Source organism: Vicugna pacos, chromosome 7 (assembly GCF_048564905.1).
Source record: "Vicugna pacos chromosome 7, VicPac4, whole genome shotgun sequence".
NCBI lineage: Eukaryota > Metazoa > Chordata > Mammalia > Artiodactyla > Camelidae > Vicugna > Vicugna pacos.
The window spans coordinates 63660798-63679488 of NC_132993.1; the positions used below are offsets into that span (position 1 = coordinate 63660798).

Consider the following 18691-nt stretch of genomic DNA (forward strand, 5'->3'; position numbering starts at 1 on the left):
GTTCTGCCTCCAAGTTTACAGGCTGTATTAGACACTCATCTTACGAGGTCCTCATTGCCCTGGGTATAGCTCCTGTTGCAGTGTGGAATAATTATTATCCTGCACCCAAATTATTGTTTCAGACTGTGAACCTCACAAGGGCAGGGACTGTGTCTTTATAGTCATTCCCAGACCCGCAGCGCCATGCGGTGCTCTGTTATATTTGCACTTTGGGTGGATGCACCCTGGGAAGACAGCTGAGGCAAAAAGGAGCAGGGATGTGCTTGGCTGTGCAGAGGGATGCCTCTGTAGTGGCAGCCAGGAATCCAGGCCAGGGGGTGGAGTCCCAGAGGGCCAAGCATCCCGGTATGTGCCTACAAGATGAGATGTCAGAATCCATCAAAAGAGTCTGGACAACGGGCTCAGGACCTGCGGGTGGGGCGGTGAGCTTGGAGCCTCCCAGGGCCCATCCCCTTCTGCCTGTTTGCGGAGGGCAGCTGCTTGGGTTTATCCAGCTAGAGTTGGGAAGAGTGGGTGGGAAACAGGGCAATTTCTCACAACAGATAGACATTGAAATAAAGAAATCCTAGAAAACCAACAAAACTTCTCCACTTGAGTAACATTTTCATAAATAGAAATATTGTGGGAAGAAAGAAGATCTTCTTTTGGGGGAAGTTCCATCCATGTTGGTGACCCACAGAGAAAGACCCATTTTGGATAGGTGTCCTGCTCTATGGTTCTGTGGTTCCAGATTTTGACTCGAAGAAAGAAAAGGAATGTGGAGGTGGCCCTGGGACTGTGTGTGGTTTCAGCCCTCACCACACAGAACAGGGCAGCAGGGTGAGGAAACGATGTGATCTCAGCAAAGACAAGCCTCCCTTGTGCATCTTTCCTGGGCAGGCTTGGTTTGGGCGTCTGTTTCCATGTGACCAACAGAAGACAAACAGACAGACAGAGAGGCAGGAAGTTCTGAGAGTCGCTTCATGGTTATTGTTACTAAGGAAACCAATTCTTTAGTATTCATGTGTTCGGCAGACAGCCGCTCTGAATCTCTGAGGCTGAGGCGATATCACAGAATGGCACGGGGGAGAAGAAGGGGCGAAAACAGCCAAGTAGATAAATATGGAAGTGGTTTAAGAATATGTTGGTAATTTAGCCATCGTCTGTGCTTACTAATGGCTTTAAAAATGGGATCCCTGCTAGCATCAAATGATTTCAAGAATGATCAGGAGTACGTCTTCCTGCTGCATGAATATAATCGTATGCACATACTGCCCACACCCTGGGAAGAAAAGTCTCTGGAGGGGACAAAGATCCTTGAAGTCTGATTCCATTTTGAAAAAAAATCATCACTGTGTGAAAAGACCTGTGAAATTTATCTTCATCTGTTGCCTTCATTCCAAAAATACCTTTCCCTTAGCATCTGAAGATGGAGATGGCAGATGTGTTGTTAAGGTGGCATTTTCTCTAGCCGAGGATGGGAGCATTTACCATAGCTGAGCAGCAGTCCCCACGTCCAAGAGAAGTATTCCCACAGAAGCCACAATCCTAAAAGGATGCCCATAATCCCATGGATGAGTCTATGGGTAGCAAAGCCCTTCAGAATATGAAAAAGCCAAGTGTGTTGCAGATCAGACTGAGTGAAAGAGAAGAGCCCGAGGAACTAGGGAGGAGAGCCACTTGGCGTCAGCCCTCGCCCCCGGTCAGCAGAGTGATGACCAGAGAGTCTTGCAGCTGAGACTGTGGCCATTTAGCAGTCCTCCTTATAAGACTCTGAGCAAGGGGGAGCTAAGAACTTTTTTTCTCGTAGAGAAGTCCTGTAAGTGGAAACATTTAGGTTTAAAACAGTGCCATGCCCCTTCCTCTTCCGTCTGCATGGCCTAGGGGAAAACACTTGGGAGTCTAGGGGTGTCTCTTGGTTTGGGGATACAAGTATCTGCTAAACGAGATCATTACTAACATCCTAGTGCAAGGTCACATCACTGGCATCCTTTCCACATGTTCAGTCAGCATTAATTGAGCACCACCTGCATTCCAAGCCCCCTGCTGGGTGCGGTCAGAGATGTAAACACGAGTAGGAAGCAGCCTGCTAACTCAGGGAACCCACAGTCGAGTTTTATAGTAAACAGAGTGAAAAATGTAAAAGTGGAGCAGATCCCAACCCTCAACATTCTTAAAGCTTCATGATATGACCTGAGCTTCCCTGGCCCTATCCGACTCTCCCCCTCATCTCCGTGGGCCCCTCGGCCCCTCCCTCCCGCATCGGCCTCCTCAGTTCTCCAGCTCCCTCTCCATGCTCAGAGCTCACTTCAAAAGTCACTTCTTCAAGGAAGTTTTCCTGAGTCCCCAGGTCAGGCCCCCTGCTGCATCTTCTCATTGCATCCTCTTTTCTTCCTTTGCATCGGTCACTGCAGTTTGATTATATATTTATGTGACTGTGTGATACTGGCCGTCCTCCCCCGTTGGACTCCAAGTTCGAGGGAAGCAGAGGCTGAGACAGCGATGGCTCATGACTGCGTCCGCAGGGCCAGTCATGGGGCCTGGTACAGAACTGGCTCTTGAAGTAAGTGAATTACTGAATTTATTAATAAATGTGCACAATGGAATAAGTTTGAAGGTGAGAGAAACAAGATCCTGAGGACAGAGGGCCATTAAACAATGGGGCTGGGGCCTGGTCGTTTTTCCCCCAAACCCTTGCTATGTACACAGTGCCCTGCACATAGAAAGCTTGTAGAATGAAGGGAATGAATGAATGGATGAATTGTGAACTGGGAAAGTCATCTCTCATTTGCTTTGCTTTGTTTGTTTACATGTATACTTTACATAAACAGCAATGTTCAAAACCCCCTTTTTTTAAGTGCCAGAAAGACGTGAAAAAAGAGTTAAAAAATAAACAATAACCAGTCAAAATCCCAGAATATGGCTGAGTGACCCCTCTTTGCCATTTCCATCAAAAATGGATTCTGGCCCATAAGCCTCTGTGGTAAGACCCTGGACAACCTCAGTTTGCTAAGGGAGGACTCCGGCTGCCTTGGCTGTGAATGCGGACTTGAGAGGCTTCCGTTTCATACGTCCTTAGAGCCAGAGCTACAGTTCTTCCATTCATTAATTAGTTCACTTGTTCATTGATTCACTCAACACACATTTATAGAATGTCCACCATATGCTAGTTACTGAACTATGAGTGTTCCCCACATACCAGGGAAAAAGACAGTTAAAGTCTCTCATGGTTTACTTGGGAAACTAACTCTATAAAAGAGATGATTCTGCCCTCACAGGAGAGTTGAGAAAGAGACGCCTTTAGCACTCGGTACTTCCTCATCCGTAGCATTGACCAGACTCATTACTGCACTTTTAGTGGCTGCGAGCTCCACCAGCCTGCTTTTACCTTATCCATCTTTGTACCTCCGACAACCAGCCAGCTAGCACTGTCCCTGAAACACAGTGGACTCTCAGTAGACGTTTATCTCTTGACTCACTGTAGCGAACGTGTGTCATACGAGCCAAGCCCTAGGTTCTGCATGTTAGCATGCGGGGCCTCATTTCATCCTCATAATCCTGCTCTGATGTAGACGCTATTCTTACTTCCACTCTACCAGGGCACTAACGCATGGAGAAGCCCAGGGGCTTGACTAGGACACACGACCAGTGGAGTGACAGAACCAGCACTCAACTGAGGTCTGTCTGACACCCACCACCCGTGGGCTCCTGCTTTTCCGTATGAAATTGCTGATATTTGACCCATTTTACCTACCAAAATAGCAAATGTATAAATAGGTAGCATAAGTACTTCTAATCTAGATGAAATAGGACAAATGAAGGGTTATGCAGGGGGCACTGGGGAAGCAGAGCAGGGTCAGGGGTGGCTTCCCGGGGCAGCCGGGCAGGACAGCCAGGGGTTCATTGGCATTTTAGGAGGAAGGAGGGGAGCAGCGTGAGCATACCCACTCCCTCCATCAGCCCATGTTCTGTCCAGGCCCACTGTCTGCCAGACCCAGGGCTCGTGGAGAGAGGAAGCAGAGCTTGGAGTCATGCAGAGAGGATGATTATAAGAAAATGGGGTATTTATTACACTCTAGTAAAATGCCCTGAGAATACACAGCAAAGGCCGGAATGTGAGAGAGACCTAGAACAGAGGATAGTGGCTCAGACCAGAGAGAGCAAAGGATTCCAGAGCAAAATGAAGAGAAGCAGATGCTGTGAGGAAGGGCCTGGATGCCTGGCATGAGCTGGATGCAGAAGGCAGAGAAACGAGTGGATGGGGTGCGGCAGAAGAGGGCTCCAGAACATCCCCTGGGCTGCAGCACGGAGGAGGGTCTGGAGTGGGATGGATGGGTGGCAGGAACAGCACGTGTGGCTGTTTGGATGGGAACATCGAAAGGCAGTGGAAATACTGATGGTCAAGTCCCGTGACGTCTGGAACTGAGTAAACCCTGAGAATGATCAGTTCCTCTAGGTACTCTGTAAGACACAGGTGTTTTGATTTAATTGGTTTAACTCTGTAGAAAGCTTCCACTATCTTTCTACACAAAGGATTCTGCATGCCAGATGGATCTTTGTGCGAAGTTCCCTCTTTAAACTAGCCTTCTTTGGATATGTTTAAATTCAGTCAGAGTTCCTCGGCTGTTAGAAGTTGCTTGTTTTAACATGTGTGTTCATGGGAGGAAGAGGTTTTAATCAAAGATTATGGAACTTCATCTCTTCTGAACTTAGACCAGCTTCTTACCACCATGTGCCTCTTTGAAAAGTGTCAGGAGTCCCTATTCTGGCTCTTAATGTTTGCAGTATGATTTTTTTTTCTTTTGTGGGAGGGAGGTAATTAGGCTTATTTATTTATTTATTATTGTTCTTTTTTTAAATGGAAGTACTGGGGATTGAACCCAGGACCTTGTGCACGCTAAGTATGTGCTCTACCACTGAGCTATACCTTCCCCCCTGCAGTATGATTTTTAAATTGACTGCCTCATGTTTCCTCTGTTCTATCTCCTAAGATGGACAGGGACCACTTTTGCTCCCCATTGACACTCAAAACATACGTAAGCATCCCAGGTACCAGGAAATATGAAGCCCATTCAGAGTAATGACATAGCTCTGTAACCCCTCCTAACACGTCAAATGCAGTGAAAGCTATTAACAATAATAAAACATATGCAGATTTGGATTTTTAAGTCAACCACAAAAAGTGTTTTTAAATAGAACAAACTAAATCCTAGCTGTATCTAAAAAAGTGTTAATGTTTTGATGTATTTAGTGGAGCACAACTGACCAAAGGTTGTCACAGAACAGAAAGATGGGACATCAAAAAAAATTAAGACAATTCAGCAAAAGGTCATACTCTGCTTAAGTGCCTGATCATAGATTCAAATATGTTTTTTGAGATTCTCTGATCAAAAACAGGGCTTGACCATCTGGCTTTCACTTGCTGTAATCAAGGCTATCTTTTCGCCGGCCACTCTGTATGGTCAGGAACAGACTTTTTGGAGAGAGGTGGCCAGATGTAATGACCACATCTGTTATCCTGGGAGGCTGAGCAGAAAGGAAGTTGTCGAGCTGCTAATTGGTAAATTTCGTTCCAGCATTAACGTTCTGCTGCTGTTGTAATTCCCACAATCGCAGCCAACGAAATTCCGCCTAAAACAATGCAGCATCTTTACTCCTGAAGGTAAATCTAAAAATCACCCTTGTGGGAAAGTCACCTCAAATGTCCCGTTCACCACAGAGGGCGGCAGCCCTGGGAGTCCTCTAAGGGAGCAACAATGGAGATTTATGTTGCCATCTGTCTCTGGTAGATTTAAGTGTTTATGTCTCCCATAGCTGTAGGGTTTTGGCAGCAATATTGTTGATACTCAAGAAGAAAAGATGTGATTAAAATTAAGAGACTAAGAGCTGGGAGTTGACGTGACTCAATGTGATGTTTTGTCATCACAGCCTACTGCTTCTCTGTCTCTCTCCTGCCCTGCTGCTGCGTTGTTTTTTTTTTTTTTTAAATTCATCCAGTCTACACCAAATCAGTGATCTCTGAGGTTTACCTCAGCTGAGTCTCTATCAAAACTTCCTTGAGTCCAGACAACACTTGTTAACCATGGGAAAGAGAAAGTGAACAAGGTGGCATGGAAGGGGTGCTCTGGACAGACAACAGAACCTCGGCATTTAAAACAACAGGACACCACTGAAAAGCTCAGAATGAGAACACCCCCTTGCAGCTCCCTCCCAAGCTTTGTGGATTTCAATCATGTCTCCTCTGGTCCCCAGTACAGTAATCTTTGGCTTACTCAAAGATTTTTCACATTTTCTGTACAATTTATTTTAATATAAATTATTCACTGAATAAAAAATGTCTACAAGAGCTCTCCTTTTTTTCCTCCGGAGTAACTCACTCTCCCCAAGGATGTGAACAATAGGATTTGTGTTTGAGCAAGTTGTTAAAAATAAGTCTTAAGCTTTAGGAATGAATCACATGTGACTTAGTTATTTTTAAAAATAAATAAATAAAACCTGGAGAGAATAGGGGGCAGAGAGAGAATGACTTAAGGGGAAACAGAACAAGCAATTCATTTTCATGAATTGCTAGACATGGTCTAAATATAAAAAAGGAGACTCTAGTCATCTCTGGGGGCTGAGCATCACTTCCTTGCACCACCCCCTGCACTGAAATACACACTTTAATTTGTCAGCCTGCAAAGAAGAATCTCTGCACCCCGAGAATTTCTCTACACTTGGAAAATTGATTGCATACCATCCTAGCTATGGCCATAGAATCAAAACCTTGTAGAAAAGAGATTTTCTTGCCTCAAATGAAGTGCGGTGGAAAACTAGATTGTCTGTCCCAAAAGGTGTTATTTTTAGTCCCCTGTAAAGCATTTAAAGCTAGACAAGTGCTTATTTAATTCTTTGGCACAGCAGGGTTTTTTAAAAAATTAGTATTAAAAAGCTACTTACTCAGGGTAAGTCAAATTGAAGCATTAGCAAGTCTTAGAGACTAGAGGTGGAGGGAGTGCTGATTGTTGGCTACCCGAGGAGCGTTTTTTTTCCTTTGGGACAGTGGCTGCCTGGCTTGGGGAAGCATGAAACTAATGAGTCAGAGAACAAAACTCCTCTGTAGAACATGTGGTTTCCTGTGAGGAAAGTAGGGCTCTATGCAGTTATCACCCCCAGAGTCAAAATCAATCGGACAGGCAAAGGTTTCCCAGGTGCTCATGGGGGATAACATTCAGTTACAGATAATTTTTAAAATAGAGACCTAACTCCAAGAATTCCAAGATCACAGTCTTGGCTTCTCTTCCAGTCTACCAAACTCATCCAGATCAGTAAGTAAATGCATACCAGGGCAGGGCCTTTTTGTTGTTCAACTCCAGAGGTGCAATGGTTTTAACACGAGTCTGCATAGGATTTGAAACACTTCCCAGTCAGAGGCGGAGTCTAATTCCCCTTCCTTTAAGTATTGGGCTGTTCTTAGGACTTGCTTCTAATTAAGAGTAGGTAGCCTAAGTGGTGGTGTGTGGCTTTCAAGGCTAGTTCATCAAAGGCAATATGGCTTCTGCCTGGCGCTCTCTTGCAGTATCTTCCTTTGGAGCATGGAAACCCGCTTTGCCAGAGAAACCACAGAGAGAGACCATGGAGACAAACAGAAAGATGCCTAATGGAGACCCAGCAGTCCCAGCCCCGAGCGGTTGAGGTCTTCCCAGCCTAAGAGCCAGAGACATGAGTGCAGGAGCCCTGAGCTGGCCGCGGCCCCAGCGACCTCTGAGCTCCTGAGGCAGAACCACCCAAACAAGCTGAGCCAGAATGCTGGAGCCACAGAAACCACGAAAGAGATCATAAACGAACTCTGTTTTTAGGCCGCCAATTTTGGGGGTGATTTGTTCCACAACAATAGATACATGGAAATTTTTTTGGTACCTAAAAGTGAGTCATTGCTGTAACAAAACTTAAAACATGTGGCAGCGGTTGGGGGCCTGGGGAGAGGGCGGGGATTGGAAGAGCTTTGAGGAAGGCTGTGTGTGCGGCAGGCATTAAAGGCAAGTGAGGGAAGCCGGAGGAAAGGAGACGCTGGTTGTGAAGTGGTGGAAAGTCTAGGAATATTTTCCCCAGTGGTAACATGGATGTTAGAAAACATACCTAATAAGCTCATGATCTAGGAAGATTTCCAGGCATATCGTTCAAGGTGCCCCTTATTGTTCCAGCTGCCCATAGAAAACACGAGATGAGAGAGATGAACTAGAGAAAGAATTGTTAACTATAAAAGAGCTATGACTTTTGGGGTTCAAAAATTAAAACTATTCCTCAGTTTCATCCTCACCATATGGCAAATGAGGCTCAAATTAAAATACGTAATTTCTCCCTAAAGATGGAAGCAGTGCTGTGACCCTGGAACCCTTCCTTAAGCCCTCAGACAGATTGGAGGTAGTGCCACATAGGTTCTTTCGAACCATCAAAAGTCCTTCTAAAGATATGAAAGGCATGCCTTTTAGATGTCTCTGTTACACAGAAATGCATGTTAAAAATCTTAAGGGCACGGTCCCGCAGTACCGTTAGCAGGAGTCAAGTTGGAGAAAAGCTTATCTCAGTGAGACTTGTAAGTGCAGTGTTTGTCTAATGGAGTGAATCCCAACAAGACTGATGAGAAACAGAATATTAAGGAGTCTTGTTCTAATGAAACCATTTCCAGCTCAGACTTAAAGGGACAGAGGTAGTATAAAATGAAAAGAGGCTTTTGGACTCCCAAAATTCTATGAGAAAGAAGCAGGCTGGGAAGATTGCTCAGCTATAAAAAGGCGGTGCACTTTATAGAACAGGAGGGAGGCAACAAGAGCCCAGAGAATGAAGCCAAGAGCCACGGAGAATCATTCCTACGGAACCATGCTGAGCTCTAATCAAGAAACTGGCAGCGTGTGCCTGGCTAGATTTCAGAATTGCTGCAGACTGATTACCTGATTGCTATAGACTCTGAAACGTCTATAATGGCTCTCCTATGCCTGTCCCACTGAAGTATGTCGGGGTGGGAGAAGCAAAGAACGTGTCACTTTAGTTCACGGATCATGAGGATCAGATCAAGAACAGTACTCAGGAAGCTGTGATTGAGGATCTGCACTATGGAGCCTTGTCTGCAGCACCTGAACCTGATTTGGGTGCTGGGATACGGGACCTTGAGCCTGAGATGGATGCCATCCAGATGAGATATTTGGGGGGGGTTCAAGGAGGGCCTGAGTGTATTTTGCATGTGGCATCAATATATGCATAATTTGTGGTCAGAAGGCAGACAGTTGTGGTTTTAAAACATACCCACAATTTTTAAGACATTCTTTCCATCAAAAGGTAGAGACTAATTCTCCTCCCTTTAAATATAGGATGGCCTTTGTGACTCACTTCTACCAAATAAAATGCTTGGTCATAAAAAGTATACGGCTTCTACCTGATTCTCCCTCTTCTTCTCTGGGTGCACGTGCTTTGGAGCCCTGAGCCACCGTATTAAATGTGCAGCTAATCTGAGCCACCATGCTGAAGAGACCTTGTGGAGAAATCACGTTCGGTTAGAGGTGCTCTGCTCTAGCTGTCTCAGCTCCCAGCTCTTTGAGTTGTCCCAGCTGTGGCACCAGATACGTGAGTGACAAGCCTTAAACATAACCCCAGCTGAGCCACCACCTGACTGCAGCCTCATGAGAAACCTCAAGCCAGAACCATCCAGCCAAACTGCACCTGAACTCCAGACCCATAGAAATTAACCTGCTTTAAAAGGGTAAATGCGAACTTGCCTGCTTGAAAAATGGGAGAGGGTGTTCCAATCAGAGGGAACAGTGCCTGCAAAAGAATAGGGGCATGTAGATGCCTGGAACATCCAGGGATCAGTGGCAAGTTCAGCACCGCACATGGGGAGGAAGTGTGCATGGAGACGGAAGATGAGCCTGGAAAGAAAGAGATGAGAGGCAGTGCTGTGGCGATTTCAGTGGTGTAAATGCTCCCTTCTGGTTTCCAGGTGTCAGTGATTAAAGAACTGGCTCACAAACTTCCTAAATATTCAGTAATTGGTTCTTGTGAACTGGTTTTCAGCTAGTTCCAGCAAATGACTGACAGGAGGCCAAATCCTTTAATTCCAAGAGATGTCCGCAGCCTTGAGTGAGTAGGAGTAGGCCGTGGGACCCAGGGCAAAGGTCACAACAACACGCCTGTGTAGGAGGTAAACAGTAGAAGTACGCATGCGCTAGTGGTGGTATGGACGCCTCATGAACACAGCAATGAACAATTGCGCATGTGCGGGCAGAACAGGCGAAAGCAGGACAAGTGCGCCACGCGGCGGGCGCCATCTTGTTGTGCTAGAATGGAGTGCTGTTTCTCACCGTGTCCGCTCGTCGCGCTGTTTGTTTCGTGGTATGGCGGCTCCTAGCGCATTTTTCCGGTTGGGAGGCTCACATCCTCGAATCCCTCTCCAGCCCCCCTGGGCTGACAGGTGTGCTGAAGCAATTTTTCGCCCTTCACGTTCTGAAGTCGGCTTCTCTGGGTTCGGAGGAGAGGGGCTGATGATACGCGTGACGGACATGAAAACTCCCGGGAGCTAATTCCCAGCCTCCCATCACCGACCAGTAGTGCCCGTAAACCAAGGCAAGAGGGACCACTGTTTGAGTTCGCGCGTTTACGGGGCCTCGCTCTGAGCCTCTGTGGGCATAGCCTTCCTCCACAGAAGGCGGACTCCATGGTGCCGCACCCACCAGGAGCCTGCCTCCCCCACTTCTACTCAGACACTCCGGAGGTCTGGGACCCTGGAATTCTCTCTGCAAATGGAGCCTTCCCCGAAACCACCCTCCCCGAGAGTATGCGGCTGATGCCAGTGGCTGGCCAGTGGGGTACTGCTTACCACGAGAACGGACAGTCTGGATGTGGGGCGCTGAGGTGTTCACACACATGCATGTGTGACTCCTCACACTGGATCCACACCCCTACAGCTAGGAGTGGGAAGTGAAATGAAGAGGGTAGTTCTTGAACCAGGCAAATGCTACACGTTGCCCAGTTTTGGTGAACTTTGAGGAGTCCAAGAATTCGAAGTGCAACCCTGGCCGCCTAGGTCATTCTGAAGACATACTGTTAAGGTAAGAGAATCACATTTACTTAACATTTTGTCGGTTGGATTTACATTTTGAAATATTTTGCTTTATGGTATATGGGCTTCCATTTTGGATCTACCCTGGGCCCAGCAAATATCAGGGGTGGTCCGAGCTTACCCCATTACCAGGGCGCATTCTCAGCCAAGGTAAGCAAACTACAGCTCCGGGGCAAATTCCTGCCCACTGCGTGTTTTTATACAGGCTGTGAGCTACAAATGGGTTTTACTTTTAAAAGAGCTTTTAAAAATCAAAAGCAAAATATTTCATGACCTGTGAATATTGTATGAAATTCAAACTTAAGTGCCCCATAAAGTGTTTCACTGGAACACAGCCATGCTCGTTCATTTCTGTATTCAGCCCGGCTGCTTTCACGTTAAGACAGTAGAGTGAGGAGTTGTGACAGCTACTGTATGGCTCAGAAAGATGACCGTATTTACTATCCGGCTTTTATAGGAAAAGTTTGCCTACCTTCTTCCTGGAGTAGCAGACAGACAGGAGGAAGAGAAGAGTCCAGCAGGTCTCACTCAGGGTGCATGATATAAACACCTGTTGAGCTCCCAGACTGATGCCAGGGACCCTTCCTCAATGTTTCTACAGTGAATTGGTTTGGGGTTGGGGGTAGGTTTTCAAAACTTTCCCACAATTTTAATGAGAGCCAGGGCTGTGAGCCACTAGGCTAAGGAGAATGGATACATGAGGGTTTGGATTTCCCAAATGTTTCACAGAATAAGTTGGCAGGACTTGTGCCTCCTTGCCCCGAGGGTCTGCGGGGTACTGTTAACCGATTTAGTTAGAGATGGAGAGAGGGAAGAGTCATTGTTTTACACTATAGTATGATGTATAAGCTAAGTTGCATTTGAATGTCTCTAAATCCTTAAACTGCTGCTTCAAACATATGTCCCTGGATGTCTGCAGCATTGTCTGCATCTGTCAGGCAGGCACACCTTGGGCTGTTGGAACATATCCCTTCACTGGAAGCCCCGCTGGGTCACTTCTCAGGATACACTCCAACAGGGAACCCTTACCCCATCTTTGCAGCGTGCCCTCCATAATTATTGGTGGTCTCGCAGAGAAGGAGAAAAAAAGACAACTCTATCAGAATCCCATTCTCCACCAGCACAGTCAGCACCGTTGGCAGAGGCTGGCTCCGGGGCTGCAAGGCTGCTCCGAGCTATTATTGTGCCTGGTTCTCTCTCAGCAGGACTCAACGCAGACAATATAGCACATGGAGAGCGTGGGGGATGAACAGTAAATACGAAGCCTTGGGTTTTTTTTTTAATCTTGTCAGTCTTCTCCTGATTTGTGTCCTTTATCCTACCCCCTCTGCTGTATAAGCTTCTCAAAGCTAATGCCCATAACGCCACCACCCACTGGTAGCAGCAGGCTGCTGGGCCACGGCGGGGTCCTCATTGCAGAAATTTACAATGCCCGCCATTCTTCAGCAACTGTACGCGTTAACCTAGTGGCACAGGGTTGCTCCGACACCTTCCCCTCTGGTTTCTCTTTTCTCTGGGGGCCAACAGCAACTCGAGGAGTGCGGCCCTCCTGTCTCTAACTGATTGCCTTAGCGAGCACACATCACATCTTCCAACCCGGCAGAGCAGGAATAGCCCCTGCTGAAAAAGAAGGGAACGTGGGGCCATAATGAGATGAGAGAGGGTTGTCATCTCTCCTGCTACATTTAAAAAGTTAAAAATATTTCTCAAAGTTATTTCTTTGGCTTCTTGTAGATACCAGCTGTCTGCCTTCTTTCTTGTATTAAGAACTCATGGGATTAAATCAGCCCAGGCTTGCCGAAGGGCCCACGGCTGTGGCCGCTGGGAGTGATGTCACATTGGGCATCAGCACGCCTGTCACTGTTGACATGGGACAGTGGCATGCACTTTACTCCCTTCAAACAGCTCCAAGGAGCAAGTTATTTCTTTCGACACTTGTATAATTCTAGTCAGTTTTTGGGATAATTTATGGTTCCCAATTAAGAAATCTGCCTATTATCTCTACCTTGGAGACCACAAAGTCTGCCTCTACACAGTCTTCTGTCTCAGAATCCACTGGTGGTGACAGGAAATGCATGTGCCTTTGGCATAGATGACTTGCTGTCTTGGGGGAAACAGCTGGGGCAGTCGGGGGCTGGAGATGTGGGGGTTGTCAGGAGCTTTTGTGGCATGCAATACACATCAACTGAGAAACCTTACATTTGGTTTTGTGAGAATGTTAGCTTGTGAGGGCTTAGAAACTATGAAATCACAGAAGTCACAGGAAAGGAGCAAGGGAAGGGAAACCTGAGGTAGCTGCTGCTGGTGGGTAAGGGTCTGTGCAGGGGAGAGGCAGGGCTCCAGGGTCCTCTCAACGTGAGATACGAATTTTGATTTTGACCTTCAAGGATAAATGTTTTCAAATCACCAAATAGCATATCTATAAGTTGAGTATTGTATTGCTATGAACTTTATTATCAATGTATCCAATTCATGGGGGTTTGTTTGGGGTTATGAAGCTCATAGTTCCGACAAGAAGAGGTGATGAGAGAAACGAAACTAGCCTCCTCAGGCAGCGCTGCCTATCCCAGGGTGGCTCCCAGCAGTGCCAGTTCAGCACAGGCGCCCGCTGGGCAGGGTTCACAGGAAGCGTTCTCAGCTTGGAGAACAGTGACACTTCTGGCAGAATGTCAGCATGCTTGGGCTTTGATTGGTATTCAGTGACAGGTAACCTACCCACCTCATCTTAGTGCAAATTCACCCCCCACCCCCACAAAAAAAAGAGGCAATAAAAGATAAATAAGACCATCATTAAACAAAACCAGATCGGCTCCAGATGCACAGAACACATGGTGCATGTCAGTAAGGAGCTGGGGGAATTGTGAAGCTCTTGGAGCTCATGAGGTTTGTTTTGCATAACCTCCACTTCTTTACCTATGTTCCACACAGCAAATCAAGGAAAGGGAGGGTTTAACAGATTCCTAGAACATTCCTGCTAACTCACTCCTTCCCACATCCAAGAGCATTGTGTGTTTGGTCTCTTACTGCACTCTTTAAGAATGGTTGAGTCTAAGAGTTCTTAAGACAATATGTCTATGACGTATATGTACGTCATATGGTGTTATTTGGTACCCACCAAGATGTACCAGGAGAATGTAGAGATTCTGCTATACTTTATTCCATATCATGTTACAAGAAAACAACAGTGACAGCTGACAAACCATTACGTCTTCCATAATACAGACAAATCACAATTGGTAACAAATATGCAACATGTATTATTCCATTCTCCTTACTATGTGTCATTTTGCAGTATAATAGTTTTCTGAATGCTAGCACATTTCTTAGGTACCAACTCCCTGTTAGAAAGTATGCATCTCAGTGTATCATACAAAAAAAAAAAAGATTAAAAAAAATTTAAAAATCCACTCCCAACTAGAGAATGTAGATTTTGTATGTGCCTCTAAAATATGCTGCAGTGGGAAGGGACTGAGAATAGGAGATTGCTTATTTTACTTGAGTTTGGTTTGGTTTGGTTTTTGGTGTATGAGAAAATTGCAAGGCAGTAACATATACAGTTTCCTCTGCCTACAAGCCGGTAAGAGAGATGGGTATTATATGCGATTTTGCAGCATATTCCTATGTATAAGGGGGGCAGGCAATAATCTACCCCAGTATGTACAGCCTAAACATCCTCTTATATACCAAAGATTACAAAACCAGTAATATTCACAGATGATTATCTTGTAGAGACGCATTACCTAGGGTATGATTACACTGGCTATCATGTACACATTGAGGGAAGGATACCAAGAGATTTTGGCTTTCTCTGCAAGCCTGGAGGCTCTGGAAACTTTTCTTATCACTCTTGGGAGGTAGAAATAGCTTCTCATCCTTGGGTCAGTGGATGGACAGCCACCCCTGCCTTATGCCCCCTGTTTTTTGTTTTGTTTTGTTTTTTCTGAGCACTGCAAATTTTTTTTCATGTCCTATGTATTTTGTATTTTGAAATCAACCAAAGTGTTCCTTTAAGAAAACAGAAAGGAAGTCCCAAATTTCCTTTCAGAATGCTGTGTGTGCAGTGATGTCACACTGATACAATCACCATGCTAACGTGTTCTAACTATTCCAGCTGTTTCAATGCAAGCTACTCCTTCATATAAAAATAGTATCACCAAAACATTCCAGTGCTTTCTCAATAGAATAATAAATCTGCTCATGAACACAGTCTGCAACGATTTTCATAGCTGTCCTCAGCAAGACGTGGGAAATGAAGAAGGAGAGGGTGGCTACAAATGGGAGAGGAAAGGAGAGAGACAAAGCAGACTTTGGATGTCCTGTACCGATGGCAAGCATGGGGAACTCAAAACCTCCTAAATGAGACCCTTCTGAGACATATGTCTCTGTAATAAAACAGATTTTCCCTCCACTGAGAAATACTACATTTAATTTCCCAAGAGAAGCTGCCAGGGATGGGCATATATCTCTGAATAACTCTAACATTTTTAATCAAAGTCTTTAAACATTAAACATTTTCAAATTTTCAAGTTCAAAAGCCTATTACATAGCAAGACTTAGTCAACAGTTTAAATTTCATAAAATACAAAAGTTATGCCTCTCCCCCAAATGAGTAATTCAAAACAAATAGCGGGAAAGGCTATTTTCGATTGCATGTAAATTTTCTCTCCACATTTACTTTAAGAAATTCTAATGTAAATACACATTAAAGCAAAATACCTCTATAAAAACTTCCAAAGGGTTGGAATGTAAGAAAGAAGCATGGGAAAGATTTCTAGGTAGCAAACAGTAAACATTCTGGCCTTGGGTAATTTTTCCTCTCTTTAAAAATCAATCAGTGAATAAGTCCTCACTTAGCACGTAGAAGCTTACAATGAATGCTACTTTGGACAAGATGGTTGTGACCTTGACATCTACACTCACACCCTCCCTACTCCAGGGAAAGTACCGTTTTGATGTTTAAGAATTCTAGGTCCAATTTTCTAGGTTTCCTGGCTTTGACTATAGAATAGGTTTGCCTTCACCTGACTCTCAGAGAAAGTCTTTGTCAAACTGGCTCATAATTCATATTCTTGATCCTCCAAAGTGCGATGTGTTTCAAGCTCTTAGTCTCTCCTTCTAATAGGAAATGTAAAACAATGTACATGAAGGTATTTCGGTAGGAATTGGTGTCCTGAGGAGCTAGGTTTCCTAGCTGCCCCCTTGGCCTCAGTATTATTGGGGTTCTGCAGCGAGGCCGCCCCACTGGGAGCAGACCTGCGTCCGGAAGCTCTCCCCTCGATGAAAGCACGCGCATGCCCGGTCCCCTTTTCCCTCCATGTCACATACTCGCCTTCCTCCTACAAGGTCTCTCAACTTATTAAAGAAGGGAAGCTGGACCTTCCTTTTTTTTCCCTTTTCCATCTTTAAAGCAAGACTCCTGCCTGGTTTCTAAAACCTGCATCAAACAGTTAGTTATTCCAGGAGACTGTCTAAAGTTAGGGTGCCTTCCAATCAGCTTGGAATGTTTGTTTTAAAAAATGTAATTCAAAAGTGCTTTGGCGTAAATGAGCAAATTTTAAACTCTGGATAACTCTGTAATTTTCTTTTTAAATGTGAACTAGTAAAGACAGCTTTCAGGGCTCACCTAGCAGAGATAATTCTTATACCCACACCTTAAACATTCTGCTCCTCACTCTTCTCTCCATTTAGAAAATACTCACAAAGCATAACAAAGTGGATGGAAAAAATAAGATGTTGACAAGACCCAGAAAACATGTAAAAAGTCACCTCACTTTTCAGAGGTCAAAAGTAAGCAATTTATCCCTGTCTTTGTTCTTCATCTTGATACTGGTTTCTTCACTTCCAACCTGCTCGGAGAACAGTCACGCTATGTGACTTGAAAATGCTACGCAGATTCCGATATCCTATATAAACGTGCAGTTATTTCCAAGGAAAAAAACACACACATTTGCAAATGTCCTCAAAAGGTAAGAGACAACTGGGGCCCCACGGCCAGGGACCAAGTTGTCAAGTCAGTCGGAGAACACGGATTTGCTTTAGCTCTAATTTTCCTTCCTGGTGGTTGCAAAATGTGCACTGCTCTCAAAGAAAACACACAGTGTTTCATGCCACTGTGTGGCTTTCAAGTACAGACATTACTGAAGAAGTGTGAACACCGAATGTGTTGTCTTAATGTATTTAAGACATGGCTGGTGAAAGCATAAAAACCTTTACAAAGACGCTGCGGTGCAGAGGGAAATCAAACAAAATCAAATACAAAAGACTGAAGAGAATACATGCCATGTATCAGTAAGCAAAACTTAATCTTCACATAGTTCTTGGAAATCACAAGATATCCAAATGCGTGCAAGGTTTTAAATAAACTGCAGAGAAAACAGGGTCTTGCCAGCTTCAATTTTCTTGCAAGTGAAATCCACCACAGGGAGTGAAAGGAAACTGATCCATGGTTCCCTTCACATTATCGGCCACTTCATTAATGTTTTTATTCTTCCCAGAATGATGACAACTTCATCCTGGAAGGAGGAAAAGAGAAAATTGTTATATGTTAAAAACAAAAAAGAAAAAAAAACCCCTTACATCATTAATTTTTCCTAAATTATATGAGATGTCAAAATTGGTCAGGCCAAAGTGAGCCTGCCCATTTTTTTCCACAGCTACCCTGAGCACACATACCTGAGACAGAAGAGTCTCCTTAAGCAAAACAGTTCTTTTAATATGATGAATAAATGTTCTGACTGCATTTTTTCCCTTAAAATAATTTAACTCCATGAATTTAAATAGTCTAACCTCCTTTTGGATTATTTAGAGAAAAAGAACTTCAACAAATTTCCTTCCCTAAATCGTTAGTACTAATACTGATCTTAATTAAGTGCCTGTGGCATCCTGCAGACCATTAAAAAGACACATCGTGTTCATTTTTATGAACATGAAATATAAAAATGGATCATATACATGCTTTTACAAAAATTCCAGCTGCATATAATTCCTTGGTGCCTATTATCAGACCTAGTTTCAGCAGAATGAAAATTGGCCAGCATGACCTGAATTGCCAGCCTCTTCCCAACATCCTGCGTACAACTATGTTTCCGACAATGCATGCTTAAACTCAGAAACTGCGTGCACGAGAATGGTTCAAGAATAAAGAAGGAATGTTCACATTATTTCTCTCCATGTTTCTTTTGGCCCTTAAGCATTTTCATTTCTAGGATGCAAGAAGAATGTCTTGCCAGGAAGGGTGAAGAGAAACACTCCCAGGCTCAGGTCACACAGCCCAGAGATTTGACCAGTCAGCTCCACTGAATCCCAGAACCAACTCATCTCAGTTTAGCGGCTCGAGGTCACTGAGGTCTGGTCTGGCCTGCTTGTCCCCTTCTGCAGTGCCACACAGTCATAAGGGAACCTGGGCCTTCTGTTGAGACCTCACCGTGTGGTTGCCCTGATGCTGCCCTGGCAGGCTGTACCACTAAGGTTATCAGCCTTGAATGGCACTACTGGATCAAGGGAGCAAAGAGTTCCCATCTTATAGGTAAGAACCATTAAAACAGCATCCTCTCCACCCTCTACTCATTTCCCCCCACTTACTACAATGATTTTTTCGAAGGTTAACCTTTCCCCCCTTTT

At 44.8% G+C, this 18691-nt stretch overlaps 2 protein-coding genes and 1 long non-coding RNA gene across 16 annotated transcripts in view; 2 read left to right on the forward strand and 1 right to left on the reverse strand.

Annotated features, from left to right (window-relative positions):
* The window catches only part of MTERF1 (mitochondrial transcription termination factor 1), a 415935-nt gene extending 409628 nt beyond the window's left edge, over positions 1 to 6307 (forward strand). For all 5 annotated transcript variants that reach the window (XR_012074507.1, XR_012074506.1, XR_012074511.1 and 2 more), the window contains 2 exons: positions 2394 to 2542; positions 5908 to 6307. The gene's annotated coding sequence lies outside the window, so the exon portion shown is untranslated. The remainder of the gene's footprint in view (positions 1 to 2393; positions 2543 to 5907) is intronic.
* A 3669-nt stretch (positions 6308 to 9976) lies between these two features.
* Positions 9977 to 18691, forward strand: part of LOC116281296 (uncharacterized) — a 34365-nt gene continuing 25650 nt past the window's right edge. For 2 of the 3 annotated variants that reach the window (XR_012074515.1, XR_012074513.1), the window contains exon 1: positions 17580 to 18596. This is a non-coding gene — a long non-coding RNA (uncharacterized lncRNA). Of the gene's footprint in view, positions 11061 to 17579; positions 18597 to 18691 lie in introns of those variants that run through there. The other variant, XR_012074514.1, reaches the window with a different exon arrangement.
* Positions 14209 to 18691, reverse strand: part of CDK14 (cyclin dependent kinase 14) — a 566062-nt gene continuing 561579 nt past the window's right edge. For all 8 annotated transcript variants that reach the window (XR_012074504.1, XR_012074505.1, XM_072965036.1 and 5 more), the window contains one exon: positions 14209 to 17583. The gene's annotated coding sequence lies outside the window, so the exon portion shown is untranslated. The remainder of the gene's footprint in view (positions 17584 to 18691) is intronic.